The 21,518-nt window shown below is 27.2% G+C and overlaps 1 protein-coding gene across 8 annotated transcripts in view; it reads left to right on the top strand.

Annotated features, from left to right (window-relative positions):
- Nucleotides 1–336: 336 nt before the first annotated feature.
- LOC119607438 (1-phosphatidylinositol 4,5-bisphosphate phosphodiesterase classes I and II) overlaps nt 337–21,518 on the top strand; it is a 71,148-nt gene continuing 49,966 nt past the window's right edge. Inside the window, exons 1-2 of one of the 8 annotated variants that reach the window (XM_037961334.1) lie at nt 339–694; nt 785–1,311. The gene's annotated coding sequence lies outside the window, so the exon portion shown is untranslated. Of the gene's footprint in view, nt 1,312–3,655; nt 3,810–12,417; nt 12,831–21,518 lie in introns of those variants that run through there. The other 7 variants (XM_037961371.1, XM_037961329.1, XM_037961389.1 and 4 more) reach the window with 7 other exon arrangements.

Genomic DNA, 21,518 nt, shown 5'->3' on the forward strand with positions numbered 1-21,518 from the left:
GCCCAAACCGTTAAGTTTTTTCTATTGAATCTTAATAAATTAAGCAAAACATTTTAAAATAATCATTAGTTCGATGGTATTTCATTAACATTTTTGACTAAATAAATTCGTCTTTATAGTTGTTTTTGACATCTGGGAGTACCAAATGTAACAACAAAATACATGGTAATTTTGTAATTTGCAAAATGCTATCACCTTGTGTAAATTCGCCTTGGCTTTAATTGAAGGCGTTTTTACACTACCAGAGTTGTATTTAATTTAGTGTAAAGCTAATAGAGAACTTTAATTCTCCAGAAATTTATTTGTTGTTGTTGTTTATAAAGAACGATTGTACGAATTTAAGGGGAAACAAAAACCTAAAGAAATACTTTTTAGCATTTTAATTTTTCTTGCACTCACTAATCAATGTGAATTTGTATCTCATCGAGATGTGTTGTGTTCGCGCATGTTAAAGACCGAATCGTTGTAGTCGCTTTACTAGTGTGTCTGTCAGTCATTCCCGTGGAAGTGTTGTTTTTTTGTGAATATAGACAAAATGATATACAATTAAATACACAAAAACTAAAATAAAACAAAAGCAAAAAATTAAAAAAAAAAAAAAAAAACAAATCCCCCATTGAATAATAAAAATATAAGTACGTGTGTGTGCATCATCAACATTATTTTTCTAAACTCACAATTAAAGTGCAAAAAAGTAAAAAATCATCTGGTGGAAGTGTTCTTCTTTTTTCCTCTTCTATTTTTTTGTCTATAGATGCAAAATTTTCTTTTATTTTTCTTAAAGTTTAAAGATTGATGTGATATGGTTGCAAAATTATTATGAAAAATATTATTAATAGAATAAAAATACAATACAAGTGAAAAGAAAAATTAAAAGTGCTGTTGTTGTATATACATATACATTATAAATATAAAGAAAATTTAATAAATAAATATTAAATGTATTATACATACCCTCTAGGGCAAAAACGAAATAAAAAACAACAAAAAATTCGTAATAATTCAAATATCAGTAAAGGAAAAAAATTAATATAGATAATCTTGGTATTAAAAAAATCTTCAATAAACAACAAGCTGTATTGTTGATCTAACAACTAATTTACAATTGAGGCGATAAGCTGCAGACCCCACTAAATAAATATTTTTTGTGCATACAGTTTGTATATACATATTCATGTCCGAAATCTCTCAATCCTCTCTTTAGGCGGCAACAGTGTTGCAAATTTGTGGTGGAATTGTTTGCACTAGTTTTTAATAAACTTAAACTGTTTATTTAACTACAGTATTCACTTAAACCAGATATTTTCAGCGGTAAGTTTTTAAGCATATAATACCGTTATACTAATTTATTTTATTGATATTAGTAGAAATAGTTTATTACACGCGAATTGCATAATAAAAGATGAAATAATATTCCACAATGTTTATAAACAGCCATTATATGTACATACATATGTATGTATTTGGTAAAATATCAGGAGCAATAGCAATTTATATTCCGTTCATTTCCATTTAATTATTTATACAAGTTCCTTTTTTACTATAATTGAGATTATTGCGTTGAACCACTAATATTCTGGTAAAGACAAATCAAATGAAAAAGATTTGATCAAAATTACATTTATAAACTATATTTTAAGAATGAAAACATTTTTGAATTCCCGACATTTTAGTATAAAAATTATCTTGTTTCAGACGGAATGACATACTTATTTACATAAGTATATTTGTGATTACAAGTGAAAACCAACCAAGTGGAATGAATGAGTTGTTTTATATATTCCACCACACTCCACATACATACATACGTACATAGGTATTTACATAAGTATACTTACATAACGAAAATGTTTATGGTGGTATTTATTGGGTACATCAAAATATTACTCGCAGAACCACTGTTATATTCTTGGTACTTGAAATATTCTAAGAAGCAAGGAATATAACAAAATGTCCCTTTGTCCGTCATCTAAAAACAACGAAGAGAAAGGACGGCTGAATTCTCCCTATAATTCTTGTTGATTGTGACCAATCGACTTTATGGAAGACGATTGTTGTGTAAAAATATACATACGAGTATTGGGGACATGCCCGAAGATATGACGGAGAACTTGTGCACAATACTCGTATATAGTTGTATATCCTAATGTCAGGAAAAGCTTCGGTGCAAATAATAATGAGATCAGAGGGAGTAAAGCCAAATTCCAGAAATCGTTTATTGTTGATACATATCTTCTAAACTAAAATGGATTTATTTCGTAATTTTATTCCAATCAAATGTATAAAATGAATGCAGAGATTAATTTATGTTGCCCGAGACTTTTGTGGGTGCTAAATTCCATTTAGATATGATATTCTTAAGTTGGCACTGCTATACTTATAAGATCCTTTTATAATTGACCAATATTTTTCTATTGGACGTAATTTTGGTCAACTTGAGAGATTGCTTTCTTTTAAGACAAAGATCATTTAATTGTGTTTCTTTCTAATGACAACTAACTAGGTCTGATATAATTAACGAGTTTATAGTATGAAATCGTAGAAATGGTATAATTTTTTAATTTTACCACTATTGATTTTAAAACTTTCAAAAACATTTTTTATTTAACTCAACAAAAACAAATTGCTGGCGTAAACAGATACTTTTTTGGATAATTGTTTTCAATAATCTAGAAAAAATTTACTTCATTTCTTTTAATAATTCTTTCTATTATGGAATATATAATTTAACGTTTCTTTGCTATCAAACGTTTAAAAACACTTTAATTATGCGTTTGTGCTGATGTTTGCAACGCACAAAAATATTAAAGTCTTAAAGTATACCGATCCACTCTACTCATTTTAAAATCGGTCCATTATTTCGCCTTAACCTCCATAAATATTTGACAAAGTTTATAAGGATCAGCCCATATTTATGCCAAAATCTTTAGTTAATTTTAGTTTTTTATCAATAAATTGCTTAAAAACATATGTACTTATATCGCAATTAAACTAAAATTTAACATGTATCCTTTATTATAAAAATGCTTATTATGTAATAAGTTTTCTCCGACGCCATTTTTTCAAAGATAAACTAATAACCAAAATTAAAGCAGAAAATAATAATAATAAATAAATTTTAATTGGTCAAATATTTTTGAAAATAGGTAGGTTCATAGGTTGGTAGGTTCATTCAACCTTTATGTCTATAACAAATCGAGACACTCGAATGGTTCTTTGACAACTGAAAAATGTTTTTAATCCAACGGACATCGCACTGTATTCTGATTCCTTAATATTTACACCACAGCCTTAAATACAGATAGTTTTATGGGCTTTAAAGTCGACTGTATTCGACTATATAGCCAAAAATGTACTAACTATCTTGTTCCATAAAAGATTCAACTACCCTCTAACTTGTTGAAAAGTGTTTTTCTTAAAAGTATGATTTTCTAGGAGTATTAAATAGAACTCTATACTAAAAAGAATTCTTTAACAGTTTGAAGCTTTTTGTTCCAATTGTAATTTAGTACATACGATGACACTACTCCAAATTATAGTAACTTGTATTTTAATAATCTCTATATTTTCTCTTTTTAACATAAAATAGATATAGCCTGCTCCCCATTTTCTTAATAAAATCTTAAATTATTAAGAAATACAAAATATATAAAAATAGTGAATATAAAAAATAGAAAAATGACTTAACGATAAAAACATAAATTTTTATAAAATGTATACAAAATTATTCAATTAGTTACTCACGTTCAAATCGTTTAACATTCGTGCTTTTCTTACAAGTGCAACAATAACAACAACTCAATTGGCAGGTAAAGTTATTTTATATATTTTAACTAATCCAACAATAACAATTAATATAATAAAAAACATATAATTTAGAATAAACAATGATCAAATACAAATAAACTTAAGCAAAGTCAGAGAATGTGTCAGATTGACGTTAACTACGAAGAAGAAACAAATATAAAAAAATCAGCTGATAGCTTAATAACAACAAAGTAACAAACAGATCAACAACAAAAATAACTTCATATTAATATACCCACGTACGTACTCTTTTACAAACTTTCAGATATCCCAACAAACATTCTGGTAACTATTTAAGAGTTTAAGATAGATTTGTAATGAAAATTGCAATACCATTTTGTAGTTAAATAATTTTAAATGCTAATGATCATCACTTAATGTATGTAGGTAAATAAAAAAGGGAATAAAATTGTATTCTATTGTTTTTTTTACAGTCATTAATGTTCAACTTAATGATAAAAATTTGAAGTAAATAGTTCTATTTGGATCTTCTATAACTATTTGGAAGGAGCCGTGTAAAGGCCACGTTAAGTATACTTATGATATGAATTGCATTCGGAGGTCTCGTACATTGGGAATTTGTCTATATTTCTATAAATAAATTATAAAATCTTGTTAAAAATATTTAAAAATTTAAAACAATGAGTAGTTTTAGTAAAAATGTAGCTGGCAACCCTATCCTTAACAGAACTTCCATTTATTTTATTAATAAGATCTATTATTTTAAATAATTGTTAATTAAGCGTTTTGTTTGTGTTACAAATTTATTTACATAAAGAATATAATTTTATTACACATCTTGCGAGATTATGTATATGAGGTGTATGAACACGTTTGTCCTTGACTGTATCTTGGTACCCCCATCAACAATGCTGAAGAAAATAAAATAAATAAAACAAAGCATATAAACGCAAAATTTATGTTCTAAATAGTTTAACTGTTTGTTTGTCTGTCTCTCATCTTCCACGGGTATATACATACATTTTAGGACTGAAAGACAGACTGTCGGTCTACTATTAAAACTCTGAATTGATAAATGCTTTTGTTGGTCTTTAAATTCTACTGCTCGTGCACATTTTAAAACTGTAGCGTCCGTCTGTCGGTAGTTCATTGTATTTTTATAATATTCTTCTATTTAGAATTGTTTCAAATTTCTCTCTTTGTTGTTTGTGCCTTTTTTTAAATAATTACCGCAAATGCTTGTACATTAAATTGTTTATTTAATACAAAATAAAAACTAAACAATATTTAATTGAATTAATATAAATGACGAATTTTAAACACTCTGCATTCAACAATTTATTCAAAATCCCAAGCATGGCAAACCCAAAGCAAACCTAATACATACTTTATGTAACGTATAACATTACTTTTTAATGTGTCCTCTTACAGGGAAGTGATTATTTTTCCTCAATTAGTTGTATACGTGTTAGTGATTCATATAGAGTACTTGCATGTCGTTGTTAACCATTTTTGCTTTAAACGTGTAGGCGCTTGTATAACAAGTGAGAATGAGAGCATTGCAGAAGCCTTCTGGCATTTTTAATAACTCATTTCATATTAGTGTTTACTTCACTTTAGATTTATTATAATTTAATTTTTTCGTCGTCTTTTACTTCTACTGTAATTTTGTTTGTTTGTTTGTTTACATCGGTGTGGTTTGTTAAAAGTTCTTATCTTATTACGTTTTTGCCTTTTAAAAGCATTTTTATCATCATCAGCAACTGAGCTGAGAACGAACAAAACTGCTACCACAACCATTGGGTAAAAACAAGTCAAAAAAGTTTATTTAAATTTAATTTTAACGGTGGTGTTGAATAATTTGTACAAGAATAACCATTATACCATCATTATGTAAACAAAACCAATATTTGAATTTTCACTTTATAAAACAGAAAGCAAATAAGTCTCATGTGGTTATCCTTAACATTTTTAGATTCTATTGTATAAAAAAATATAAAAAGTTTGTATTTTGTCAAACCTTTTTTAAATCACAAATTTATACTTAAAGGTTGGTACAAAAAAATTAGAAGAAATATAGATTACATTAACTCTCTTAGAAAACTATTTTAATTTTTTTGTTATTCTAAATTCAGAAAAATATGTTCAACGGTTTTGGTTTGTGCGTATAAGTGCTACTTGAAGGACATATGAAATATTTGGTTTAAGTTTAACACTGAGATTCTCTCAGTAAAAATTTGTTTGTACCTTAAAAATTTCGTTTTTTCAGATTAGTATGATTTGATGTTTTCCTGGATTGATTTCTGTCTGAAAAATTGTTACTATATTTTTTCAATTAAGGGTTGGAATCCTTGTGTCCTTGTTTCATCAGTCTGGATGTAATGGGATCGATTCCCACAATAATGCCTCTTATCTGTTTTATTTAAATTAAAACTATATTTTAAAAGAAAAAAAAAATATTTTTATCATTTAGAAATGTTTCAAATCATAAGGATATTTTTGTTATTTATATGACTAATCCGATAATTGTGTTGATTGAGGTGTTAAGAATAAAATTTATATTGGAATTCAAAGAAAATATTAAATGAAAACGATTAAACTTAAGTACATTATTATTTATACTTCTGAAATGAAAATTATTAGTTACATAAAGAAAACTTTCCGACAGGGTATGTTTATCCTAAAAAAATTGTTTGTAATATTTTTATAGGACATCAGATGGTTTTATACTTTATATAAGAACACTGATGCCTCTTTTAAGAAATTCATACAAATTTTCTTCTGCTCTTAATTCGATCAATTGAAATAAAATAAATCAGAGATGAACGCAATTCAATTAAAACTAATAAAATACAAATTTAATAACAACAAATTATTTTTTCCTATTTATTATCATTTTCAATGACACTAAATCGATTGTTTGTTATCATGTGTAAATTGTTCTGGTTCACAACAAGAAAAACCAATTAAAATTCAAATAAATTCTCTAATAAATCGTTCAAGTTTCTATTACGTTCCGTTTGATGCACATGAATTTATTTCAGTAAAAATAAAAAATCTGGTAAATTTCACAAATTAGTGTGAAAGTTGTTTAGTTAATAGGTTTTTAAACGTACGAATCTTAATTGAGTGCATTTTTGTTGGGTATGATGAAAAGGTGGTTATGCCAATTACATTTTATTTCCTCGCACAAACTTTAAACGAAAAATCCCAAGCATTCAAATTATAATTCAACGTCAATCCTAAATAAATAACGTTTGTTAAATACGTGCAACACGCAAAATAATCATCACTTTGTAGTTTTAAAAGCTATAGGAAAAATAACAACTTCAACATTTTACTCTAAAATATTTACTTATGTACTATTTATGTATGTTGTTTTGTAATACTAGAACAAATTTATTCTACTTTTTATTAAATAATTTCACCTTAATCCCTTAACACCTTCTAAGTGCAATTAATTGGAAGAAAACTTTTACCAATGCTTCTTGTCCCAAGTGAGACATATTACCAACTTAAAGTTGTGGAAGCACTTTATGCAGCTGATGCAATAGTTTTTCCAGTTTTTGTTTTAAATAAAGTTTTTTTTTAACGTCTATTACATCTCTCTATGATGCAGTTTTGCATAAGTTTTGCTTTTATACAAAGAGTTGTTGTATAAAATTATTGCAATACACTTTTTATGTACGAGTGTGACCACGACTAAAAATAAAATACTGTATCTGTATCTATAGAAGTTATGTATGTACATAGTTTAGCCAATTTGTAATACCCTACAATTGCTTGAAGTTATGTTGTCAGTAAACTTTGTATCACAGATGCTAAAGAGAAATTAAAATAATTATATTATGCAAATTTATTAGATCAATATTTCACTCTTTTAAAAAAGTTACTGCATTTTTTATTTTTTAATAATCTGGCAAATTTCCAAACATTTTGCATCATTTAGAATTGCTAATTTAGTGGTTTTATGTGGCATTTATAGAAAAGTTTCGTAAATTTTCACAGGACTCTAAATAGATTTTCTACATAAAATAAATCTACTATTTAATTTTGTTTATAATTCATATTCGTTTTGTTTAAAGAACGCAAAATTAAATTTTAACGAACGGAACAAAAATAATTTCTATGAATAAGAAGAAAATTGTTTGCCGCTGAGCTCATTAAACCTATAAAGAAAAAAAATCCGATAATATTAAATCAATAACGTGTGATGCTGATTGTGTAGGCTATTCTCCAGTTCCCTACTGCCTATTATAATTATTTTTGTGTGATTTTAGTTTTATAATGATTGTGATTATGGCACACAGTTTTTTTTCTCTCTCACTCTCTAAATTATTGCATTATTTAATATTTTCTTGTATTTTTTTTTTAATTTTCTTTGGTTTTAAATGGCTGTTGTGTCGTATTGAGTTTTTGTTTGCAACAATTTTAATGATTTTTTTTATAATTATTTTGCTTTTTGAAAATTGATTTTGGCAAAATATTCTGTTAGTTGATGTGTTGTTTTTAAAAATTTTTTGTGTTGCTAAGTTTTGTTTTTGTTTCTACAATATAAATTTATTTGTTTTATGATTATTTAGCACATCTGCCTGCCAATACTCTCTAAATCGGTTTAAATTTCTTGGAAATAATTCCAACATCAACAATAATAATTTGTTGAAAATTTTATTTAATAAATATATAATACATACTATTTGTTTTTGGTTTTTCCTCACATTTTATACATTGATCTTATTATCCCACATTTATATCCGCAGCGAATACGTTATTATACCCTCCTACACCACTAGAATGGGGAGTGTATTTGTGCCGATATTTCTATATCCGAAAATTATGGTCCTACATCCATATGTAACTCTGTCTCTATATAAAACCTTCTTCAGAAAATCAGTTTGCCGCCAATAAATCGAATTGAATAAATCGTCGAAATATATCGGCATTGGGACTAATGCCGTATATAAATGATTGATTATAAGAAAATAAACTATTTAAATTTGGCACATACTTTTATTTTGATCCAAAATATGTTAAAAATTTTTGTATATCGCCAAAAATAGGGAAAACTTAGTTTTAATAATACTACTGATTCGTAATGATAGGGATTCATTTGATACTAGCCCACATACAAAGTCTCCTTCAAAAAATGACTTAAATGTCAAAATTCACTTATCTCACGATGAAATTCTGTATTTTAATGTATACGTAAATCCTTCTATCAAAATTTATAAGGATATGCCCATATTAACCCCCTGTGCCCCCATATAACCCCAATTTTTGAAAATCTCCTTTTTTGTCAACAAATTATTAAAATATTTCTGAATTGAGGTCAAAATTAAATTAAATGCTTTATTATTGAGAAAATAGTCCACATTTTTAACATAATCACTGATGTAGGGTATCATATGGTCGGCCATGCCCGACTACACATTCTTACTTGTTTTATCGTTGTATTTGTATTATTTTAGCCACAAAAATCTATAAGTGTGTTTTCAATTATTATTGTGAAACAAAAACAATTATTATTTTAAAACTGGTCAAATACAAATAATTTTTTATGAAAAAAAGCGTTCAACACTTCAAAGTATGAATGAATTTGAAGCTACCAGACAGAAAGGTCTCCATAATTTAAAGAATTATGTGTTTATAAGTTATAATTTATATAAATATTATTTGATTTTTTTCTTTTACATTAATTTTTTCTATTTTTTCTTTTTGCATATACAAATTTACATTTTTAATGATTTATTTTAAATAATTGTAACATTAAAATAAATCAAATTAGAGTTTAAATTGAATTAAACTTTGATTACTATTAGATAATTATAGGCTCAAAAAATCAAACATATGGTTTTCTCTTCCTTTATATCGTTTTTCTCGATATCGTATCTATCATGTTGGACATTGTGAGCTCAAGTTCATCATTATGTATTTAATATAGACCCATTCAGATTTGTGTTAATTTTTTTATATTTATGGTTAAATTAAATCGGAATAGAAAAACTTTTGATGGTTATTTAAAAATCTGAATTTCTTAAGGTAAAATCAAGGAATATTGTATTAACTTTGCTATATAAATTTTTAAAAATAATAAAACTTTCTGTTTTTTCTTAAAAGTCCCACAATTATTATCTAATTTCAATCAGCACACATTATCCATAATAATTGTAGTTGAATTAATAACAACAATAAAAGAATCTTAAAATTATAAATGTATTAAACAGAACACTGAATGAAGTACGAACGTTTGGAAAGAGACTTGAACGTTTGGATCTCAGAGTCTTGTGTCGGTTTTTGTACATTTTTATTTTAACGTTTACAGCGTTAGAAGTTTGATCGTTTGTTGGTTTATTTTTTTGTAGACATGAAAGTATTTTTTATTTTATTTTTGTTTTAATAAATATGTATCGTTCAAACCATTTTTGTTGTATTAATTTTTTTGTTGCGTTGCTTGTTTTAACCTTGTCAATCAACGTGTTGTGTCGCGGTGATGTGTTTATGTGTATGAATGTTTATATTAAGAAAAAATATTGAATTTACTTCTATTTATATACCTATCAAATACTACTAACATTTAAAGTAAAACAAAAAATATAGATATTAAATATTCATATTTAATTAAAATTTAAGGAATGTATTAAAGGTCTAAAGCAACTTACTTGTGATATTTTCAATGAATTGTTGTTTTAACAACATGCAGAGAATTCGAGAATTAGTTCAGACATTACATTATTAATTTCTTATAGTAAGTGTAGTCCACTGAGCGATAAATATGTATTTAAGAACTTCTAGATCAAAATTTCGCTGTACCCAAACATCGAATTTAATTTGTTATTACAAAAAATCATGTAAATTTAAATAAATATTTGCTAAAAGTAGCTGTTTAAATATATAAACATTTATAGAATAATGTATGTTTATCGAATATAAATGCTTTTAAGAACAAGAACAATGAAACTTATCTAATGAAAGAATAAACAACAAAAACTTTCCACTTAAATTCGCACTTTCCCAAAACAACAAAGTTTCCTATGTCACTTCATAAACTAATTGTAAGTTAGTAACTGAGTAACTGAATGAGTGAGTGACGGTTTGCCGTTTTGTTTACCTGCCGGCTTAGTCTGCCTGCTTGTGTTTCCCAAAGTGCTAATGAATTTAATTCGTTCACATGCATACGAACTCGTATTAAAATTAAAAAAGCCAAACATTAAGTAATTAATTAAATATACATACATACTTACTGAGATACTCGTACCTAGATACATACTTACATATTTGTATGAGTTAAAATTGACAACAAGAAACTCGTTGCTGTTGAGTTAGACAGGTTTTTAAATAATTAAATTTAATCACATGCTCTTTAGTTAATTGGCCACTGTTGTACAAATGCAAGAAAGTTGCTATACGCACACATGATCCATAAACCGCAAGTTGGAAACGTCTTTAACTTAAAATATGTTTCCTATTCCTCAAAATTTCGAAAGCATACCGGCATTTTCACTTTTACTTGCACTATATAAAACCCAGTAGTTCGGCTGGACAGACCCGAGCTAGCTACTCAACCTACCACTTAGAGTTACCCTTGTCCAAGTGGCTAGCTATTTTAGCTTGTGCTGGTCCTAGGAGGAATTCAATCGTTACTCCATATATTACAAAGGGACATTCAAAAAGCTAGCTCAAAGGAGTCATGTATGACAATGAACCTTTTTGCTTTAGTTTGCTTTTTTAATGTCTATTCTCAAGATTACTTAAGTGGCGACTGTCTCCGCTCTCGCTTACAAAGGTGGTTGGTTAAACGTTAATGGAAATGGCTGTCTTTTTCGGATGCCTTGACTCTTTGTGGAACTGCTGGGTAGCTAATATATTATTGGTAGTCTGTGGACCTTTTTACTTTTATAAGTGTTTATTTTTGCGTTAATTCTCTTGTTCCCACTTTAAAAATCATTCTCAAATCCACATACACACATTTGTTGGATACGAGTACAATAAGAATTTAGTATAATGCAAAAGAAAAAAGGCTTGTTTGACAGTTGACAAGAAAAGAGTAAAAAAACAAAACGGTATGAGTAATGAGAATAAGAAAAAATAATTTTGCAATGAGAAAGCAGAAAACCAAAGCAAAACAAAACAAGAAAATTGAGAGTAAAAATCGTATAAAATGAGAATTTGCAATTTAGTAAAGAAACTAAGAAAAAGTTGTAATGAGATTCTGTAAAGCTTTATACATGCCCATGATGGGTATAACAGTTTTCATTCATTAAATGTTTTCTGTATAATAAACAACAATAAATGCTTTTACAGGGTTGCCAACCCATAAAAACATCATTACAATATAAAATAATGAAATCGATTTTTACCCATTTGTTCAAGTTTTTCATCCGATATACCATGCAGGTCTATTTGAGCCTTAATTGAGATTTGGAACTTACAATTACTAATTTATAATATGTATTACAAGTATTTAAGTATGTAATTAAATAAATGTTCCCATATTATATAAACTTTCAGTTAGAATGGCAACCCTAGCGTAACAAAACAATAATTCATTCAACAATATGCAAAAAACCCAAGATGAAATCTAAGTTCAAAAACGGCTCTCATCTATTCACACGACATAATACGAGTGCATTTTCAGTTTGACATTTTAAGAGAACAGTGCGCGTTACGCAAATTTAAGAAAAAATTATTAACTTGCCACAAAATAAAAAATACCTATAGAAGATATATCCTAAAAGATTCAAACTATTTGAAACACTTGAAAAAAGTTTTACTAAAAGAAATTTAATATACATACATACCTACATATATAAAAAAAGCAAAATGTTCGGTTAAACATGATGATAATGAAGCAAACTTACTCAAAAATTTAAATATCTGATGGAAAACATGAATCAAAAAACATAACTAAATAACTAAGTATCTTAAGAGTGAATACGATTGGAGTACTTAACTACGATACGATATGACAAAAGCATATTGTTGGTGCTGCTGTTAAACGCCAAGTCTTCTTTTTTTTAAGATTATGACAAGTACATTCTACTACTATGTATATGTATATGTTTGTAAGTTTGTAGACATAAGTGAATAGTTAGATATACATATGTATGTATGCAAGTCTATGTTTTTTTAAAAGGTATAAATATATGTATGTACACATTTCTATAGTAATTTTTATATTAATAGATACGAGTAGATTTCTATATTATAATGGGTGGGGATTTAACTGAATGCATGTCATTGTCGCTGCTATTATTGTTGTTCTTAATTTTTTTGATATAATTATAATTATTATAATCATTTCTATTATTGTTTAGCATTTTGATAAGAGGTATGAGTAAATTTATACTAGGGTAAACAAAATAAAAACACATAATAATGAAAAACAACTACAATTACACCTGTTTATTTGTAGCAGATACATATGTATGTATGTATACTCGTGCTCACCCATTCATTTGTACGTATCTACATATGGAGATTAAACACTTGGATCGTCTTGGGAGGGATATAATAGAAAAATCTTTATGAGTATAAAACAAAACTTGTCTAAGATTTACATGTTTGATCTGTTTTGGGAGCAAAAGTACAAACAAACAAAATGACAAAGATATTTGAGAGATACAAAATTTAGACTATTAAATAAAATCAACAAAAAAATAAACACGGGCGGGTATTTACTCATATTCGTCCACATGATGTTGTTTATATTAAATACCTGCGATTTGTTATTTTGTTTAGTTTATATTAAAAATGTTTACAAATGCTTTATTGGGTAAGAGCATTAGCACTTTCGAAACATTAATGATAATGTTCAGATTCAGTAAATAAGCTGTTGAAATCAAGAAATGTTGTATTTTAATTTGACATTAGGTGAAGAAAAAAATTATTGAATAATTAATAGAAAATATCGATTTTGCTCAGATGTCTCTTATTTTTTTATTCGTGTCTAAAACTTGTATAAAATTTTAGTCAAATTAGATAACCGGAACCCGTGCCGGAAATGGATTGAGAAGTGTAAAATTGACTAAAAACAGGATTTTTTCGTACTTCTTCAAAAATAATGAAATTTTAATTAAAGATTTGTATCTTTCCAGCAAGATATAAAACATTAACACCAGAGGACTAATAACAACGTTATTGCCAATTTCCCACGTCACATTTTCAAAAAAATAACATTTTTTTCTAATTTTTTTTCGCATTGTAAACAACATATTCTACACAAAAATGTTAGTAAAATATCCATTAATTAGTATTTTTTACTCAATATTTGAGGAAGAAAAGTGCTAATAGCTTTGTTAGTTATTAATGTTTTATACATTGTTGTTAAGGCAATTTTCTCTAGAGGATTAGATTTTATTTGAATATTAAAAAATATAATTTGAATGGTATTATTTTTATGAAATTAAAAAAGTCCTATTATTTACACAATTTAAAAATGTTCAATCAATTTCCGGCACGGTTTCCCGTTATCAGATTTTGCAAAAATTTTACACAAGTAAATTTTAGACACTAATATAATAATGGACACGGTCGAAATATGTTAAAAAAATAATGTTGCCTAAAGTCTCATGAAAACTATGAGAAATGTTGTTCAAGTTAATTGTTGTAGAATGTTTAACATTTTAGAGTTGTAGCGCATATTTTACGTCTATGAATTCTGATTATTGTAATTTCTATTTATTATGTTATTAGAATTATTTTCAAAAAATTGCGATTTATTTATCAAACATATATTTTACTATTTCGAACAAAAAAGTAGGATTTTGAACATGACTCTCTCCGATTTCGATGAAATTCGGTACACAAATTCTTTATGTAAATACGAAATTTAAAATTCTCCTTGTCGAGTAGTCGGAATAATTTTGAATAAATAATTAAAAAATGTTTATAATTTACCATAATATTTATTAAAATTATTAAAAACATTGCTATTAGTCTATACCCTTACTGTCCATAGTGACAACCAATGCAAATAATATACACCAATGCCAACCAATGCAAATAATATACATATCTTACTGAAAAGTTCGTCAGCCCCACTTCTAGTAGCTGACATTCAACATTTTTAAACTTTTTTTTTGGATGAATCTTAAATATGAACGTATATTATTTTATGGACAATTACCACTTCTTGTTGGCTAGAAAATTGCAAAGATTTTCTATTTTAGGTTAATATAATAAAAAAAAAACCATAACTAACGAACCAACCAAGTTATTTACTGATTCTATGTATGTCTGTCTAAGTAACTAGCCAGACAGCCAGCCAACCAACCAACTGTAGTTTCACTACCTTCCAACCAATTTTAAATCAAATGGCAATTTTATCGTGTTATGACACTATCACATTGTAGCCGACCTAAATTATTATGATTATTATTATTTTATGTAGTATTCTTAAACATTTTGAAAACTTAATTACGTCAAATGACACAAACACACCCAAATAACAATTTATTTTCCCAAGATGTTCAAATGGCGACTGACTTGGGTGGTGTTAGTGAATGTTTTAGCTTTGACTTTTCATTTAGACTTTTATTAAATCGAATGTAGTTGTTATTATTCTATGAAAATAATTACAACGGCAAAAAGCAATTGGAAAGAAAAAATCTTAAAGATAAATAGATATAAGTACTTACTACCACCAACACTCTCTATTTTGTCTGACGAGCTAATTCAAAAGGGAGGGTTTGTCTTCATTTTCGCATGTTAGAACATTAGAAAAGGCGGATATGGTGAAGGAGACCGGTGAAAAGTGTAGAGGAAAGGAAAAATAACACAAATTGAAAATGAAAATTAAATTGAAGGCTAAAATAGGAAATAAACACAAGTACACGAGTATGATTGTTTGTATCTATGTTTCAGTTAGTTGGGGTTGGTTGTGTTTGTTCATTAGTATTATAATTAACAGAGCAATTAACGTATGAAAATACTTTTTTTTATTCTTTAATTAGGTTTGTGTTCATGAAATTTTTGGTTGAATTTTTTAAACTGGAGTACATTCAAATAAATCTGTTAGCAATTGTAAATTATTAATGAGCCAGTCTCCCAATAATTATAAACAAAATAATTTAAACTATAAACAGTCTAAAAAAAGTGTTTTCAATTATTTCTGACACTTGTCTAGATAAATTGTGTGGCAGTAAAGATAATTTTCTTTTTAATTCAATGAGGAAATTTAGTTAAAATTTTAAACAATATCAAGAAATAAATTTTTAATAATTTTTAAGTTTTAATAGACATTAATTATAGTATTTTTACATATTTAAGTTAATGCAGTTAGAATTAAACATTTACATCGACAATGGCGCCCGTAATATTCCTCTTAAAGTATAAAATGAAATAGCAATTTCAGACAATATAAAAATTCATACGTTTACTATACTTGACTTTTCCAATAAAACAAACAAAACAAAAAATTAAAAATATTATTATAAATTAAACAAACAAAACCAATGCATATAAAATTCTGTAAATGCAAAACTCCTATATGCATAAATGTAATACAAAAAAGCAAACATTCTTTGTTTTCCAAATACCCATCATCATCAACAATAAATTTATTGTACATTTTGCACAGACATACGGGTGTTAAACTTTTCTTCGTTTATTTATTAAAGTTATTATTTTCTTTTTTTTTTTCATTCGGTGAAAATTCAACATTTTGAAATTCAATAAATTTTCGCATATGGATAAAATGTAAATGTTTTTTTCGCAAAAGATCAATTACGATGCCAAATTAAGATTTTTTTAAAAGTCATGAATTTTAAAACAAAAATTGTTGTAAAAGTCTAAATCCACATCACTTAAAATAAAATTTTTTTAAGGTCTGTTTTATACCCTACACCATTAGTAACACCCAAAAATATTGATCACACATACACCTTAAAATATACCTACCGCCTCAGAATCGGATTCTGAGTCGATTAAGCTATGTCCATCTGTCCGACCGTTGCATCACATACTTTTCTCTTGGCCGAGGACCAAGTTCCATACAATCGTACCTCTGAATACCGCTTTTGAGCTAATAATTATGTTAAATGTTTTAGAATCTTTTATATATGTCTAGTTAACACTATGAAATTCTGCATAATAACTTTAAAGTAAGCATAAATTCATCTACCAAAATTTATAAAGATAGGACTATACTTACCCTTGCCACCATATAACTAATATTAAAAAATAAACCACATTTTTAAAATACTTACAGGTGTAGGGTATCATATCGGTCGGTCACACATGTCATATTTTGTCTTGGTCAATCTTTCGTTATATGATTCTAAAAATAATGTATTAATTTCAATTACCAAATTAATTCTTTTAAATCAATATGTAACTTTAAAATACATTTTTATATATTTAATTAATACCTTAAAGCGATTATTAAATTAGTTGTTTTTAATTCCAAAATACTTTGTACGTTTTTCTTGTATCTATTGCGTGAATGCTTTCGGTATACGAATATCTGGATGTGGCATATGATGGTGATAACGCATTATAAATAAACTATAAAGACAAAACAAAAATACAATAGACTCATTCATACATAATTTATATGATAAGCCTAATCGAGTGATATACCTTAAATTAACAAAAAAATTTACCACAACACTTAACAACAAACTATAAAAACACAAATAATAACGACAACAAAAAAATATTGTTTTATACTTTTTATTGGTTTTGCTGGAGTTGAAATAATAATGTCGCTTTTGAATTCAACCACAAAAAGTGAATTTATTGTAAACATTTTGTTGGCATTTAATTCAACCAACAATTGTAATAATAAATAATAAAATAATTATTGCGGGCTTAATGAATGAATTTTAATGCCATGATAGAGTTTTTTATAATTTTCATATTATTATGTATTGTGGTATATAACCTTTCACCATAAAGCTTGGGAAAATTAGTCGAAAAAATTAAAACTGCGGAATTTTAGATAGCTTAATGAATGTTGGCACAGGGCTTCGTCTTGGGGTCTCAATTAAGGGGCTAAAAGTTACCACTTTCCTGTTGACAATTAAATTTCCTACATATTTGTTGAAGACTATTTTTGATTGTCATTAGTTCCTTTCGAGCTGTAGTGCATCATTTTTCCGATTTTTTACTTGAAGTGGTTAGTGTTCTAGTATGGTAAATCAGAATAGGTGGGTTCGATTTCTTCTTGAGGCACTGGTAAAGGAGCGCATAACAGGCCCGAAAGAGGCCTAGGTGTATTTCTTCGGATTTGGTGTATATACATCCTCCATTAAAACTAAGAAACTATATATGGGCAATTTCGTGTCATGTGACCCAACTCAAAAAATCGGTCAAAAACTGCCAAACTTAGAGGGGCTCAGATGAAAACTTATAAAAATTTCATTAAGAACTTTATAGTCCCATAATAGGATGCGAGTGGGATATCTATCAAAAAAAAAAAAAAAATTTTAACTCAAGAATAAGTTTTTTTCAATATTTGGCACTTAATTTTCCGCTATTTTTTCAAAAAACAATTTCCTTTAAGAGCTTTGTGGTTACTTAGTGGGATGCAAATGTTCATACAGATTTCAGATATAGAAATTTGAGATTTCTATATCTAATGGTTTCTCAGATATACGTATTTTTGTATTTAATTCATATGGGAGGTGGCATGCCGTCTATTGGTAATCCCCCAATTTATTACGAAAATGTTTACAGGATATTGAGTATTCCAGCTCCAATAGTTTCCCAGATGTAAAAATGTTTGTATTTAATTCATATGGAAGGTACCATGTCCCTATTGCTAGTCCGGTAATTTTTCCCCAAATTGTTCACATGGATTTCTATGTTGCCCGTGTGGGAAGGATTTTGAAATCGGAACACAAACGATGAAATAGGATTGTTTTAAAAACCCGAGGTATCCCATTTTTGGACAGCTGGCCTTGCCAGCTTAACTCGACTATTACAGAACTTTTTACCTCTTTTTTATTATTATCCGTATCTTTATATAGTGGAAAATGTCTATACAAAAGGGAGTAATTTTATATAACCCAATACTTAATTTTTGATGTTTATGTTTCCAAAATTAATAATAATATGATTTCTGTTAAAACCACAATGTGTTATAAAAGTTTCCTTCTTTCAATTAAAAATATTTCATTATAATTTTAATGGCTTTTATCTATTAAAATTTGTTAAAAACCACTTAATATTTATTAGTAAAAATACAATGTGTATGCATATAATTGATTATGTACTTGCCCGTCACTATTAGCATTTAATGAAATTTTATTGAAGCATGAATTTTTAGTCTTTTAAAATACTTATCGTTGGTAATGCTTCTATAATATATTAATGAATTCTTTGAAATTTTCTGAAATTTAAAATTAACATATACACATATCCATTTATGTATACAAACATATTAGGGTAGAAGACACAGGTAAAGAAATCTGTTTATTTGGACCGTTTTAAAGCAAAAGCCTTCCCTGGTCATTTTCACTTGTAGATTATAAATGCACTTGTAGATTATAAATGCTTTAATTTATTCCATAAAATTTAAATATAAAACATTTCAAACTCAAATTCCACTCGTATTCAATCGAAATGTTGAAAAATATACTCCCTAATGTACATAAATATTGATTCAAATGTATGAGTAAAGACAATATTCGTGCTTGTATTAAAATTAAAATATGTAACCAGTATGAATAATGTATGATGTTTGTGTATTTATGAATGTATGAATTTAAGTAAAATGTGTCATACGTATGGTTTCACACTGCGTATGTGTAATTATTAATAATGCGGTAGTTAAAATATTCATCATACGTACCGTATATGTTTGTGTGTTTCTGTTAAAATGTCTGAATGCCTTGCCTCTCTCTCTGTGTTAAAGCATTTGATCATTTGTATTTTTTATTATTGAAAGATTTTACTAAATAAGTTATTAGGTAAATATCACATATAAAAAATTTTTTAAATTTAATAAAAATGTTTTTAACACAGACAATGTATATTAAAAAAATATATATTGTTAATATTTTATTACTTTTAAAAGTGTATTGAAAAAGATTTTCGTTGTTAGAACTCTATTAGCTACCTCTAATGATAGGGCCTAATTTTTGCTATACCCTAATGTCCATACGTAAATGCTCGAGTTCATATATTTAATGATATCCTAAAAGTATGCAATTATTTTTTTAATTATTTGATTGTGAATTGTGCAGAGAGTTAAATTTCAATGTCATTTAATTGAAGTTGATTTTCGTATTGAAAAAACAAAAGCCGCTGCTAAAAGTTTTCATTAAAATTTTTTATGGTTTTGGACACAAACACGTTAGCAGTATTTCTTACTTTTAATCATTTTGAATCTTATACATAATTATAAAAATGTTAACAGTTTTATAAATCGAACTCTTGAAAACCCAAGACATGTATTATGAACAAGTCTGCTTTACATCATAAATTCAATAAGGATACTTATAACATTAATTAAATTGTTTAAACAAATTATTTCAGTTTAGTCTTACTTTTAACCTATTATTAAAAAATTATACTCTAAAGTACTTTACGAAAATATCCACCAAGGTAGTTTGTTGATTTTCATTCACATTACAGTGCTTTCTTTCTAGCAATCTTGTGGTTTAATCACCATTATTAAATATTCCAAACAAAATGATTTTAGGAATGAATAAAAAAACTTATTTTCGACCTTCAAAGTCAAATAAGAAATGTAACCATTTATTCTTTGTTATACACATAAATCTAAACAGCGAAAAGGATAACGATCTCATACCAATTGAAAATGACCACTCACAAGTCATTTATTCAAATTTTATGTGTAGCTACACAAATTTGAAAAAAAAAAAACTGAACTTAATTATAATATTTTCTCTTGAATAATTGTGAAAATGTTAAAAATGACCCACGTTTGTTTGAATAATGTTAAATCAATTTTGACAGAAAAAGGCTGGGTAGAAAATATCTCAAGCGGTAGTCGTATGGTAATCTGTGACATTTTTTTTTGACTGTGTTGTTATTTTGCGTAAAAACCAGAAATAAGAAGCGTCATTAAATAAAAAATGTTTTAAAAAACGTGCAAAAAGAACAAAAAGTAAACATAATTTATACACTCCACAATAACAAAAACATTATCAAAAGAACAATCATAAGGACCTACTAAAATTAAGTTACTAACTAACTAACACGCTTACTTATTTCATTTACTGTTTCCATTACAGACACACATTCGTATGTTTATTAGTGTTATAACCAACATTAGGCCCTATCACCGCGTGGTAGCCATTAGTGTTCTAATAACGAAAACCTTTTTCTCGGGACGTTTTGCTGAAAAACCTTCCGCGGCAAATCGAGTTTCTAAAACCATTCACCAACAAGCATGTTTTTTGTGTACTAAAATTGGAAAAGTTATTTAACGCAGCTCTTATCCTTGCTTTCCTACGCAGTAAATTTCGTGGGTCAAACCGTGACACTTGTTTATGTCAAAAATTTCCAATTTTTTATTAAAAAAATTAAAATTTTGGTGAGAAAATCTCGAAAACTTTAGGGAAAAAGTGAAAAGCGATACGACATACTTTTTTATACTCTGTGTGGAATGGGTAGGGCCGATTTAAAAATTTTTAAAAATTTTATAAAATTTATACCCTAATGTACATATACTTATAAATAAAATTATATTTCTACTACAGACCCTACTACTGGTTGTCGTTGTCTATTAGTTACAAAATTTAGGGTTTCTCATAAATGAGAATATGCAGGGGGCAGTTTAC

This window comes from Lucilia sericata, unplaced genomic scaffold (genome assembly GCF_015586225.1).
Source record: "Lucilia sericata isolate MDLA Ls3-8-SP2 unplaced genomic scaffold, ASM1558622v1 Contig000019F_arrow, whole genome shotgun sequence".
NCBI lineage: Eukaryota > Metazoa > Arthropoda > Insecta > Diptera > Calliphoridae > Lucilia > Lucilia sericata.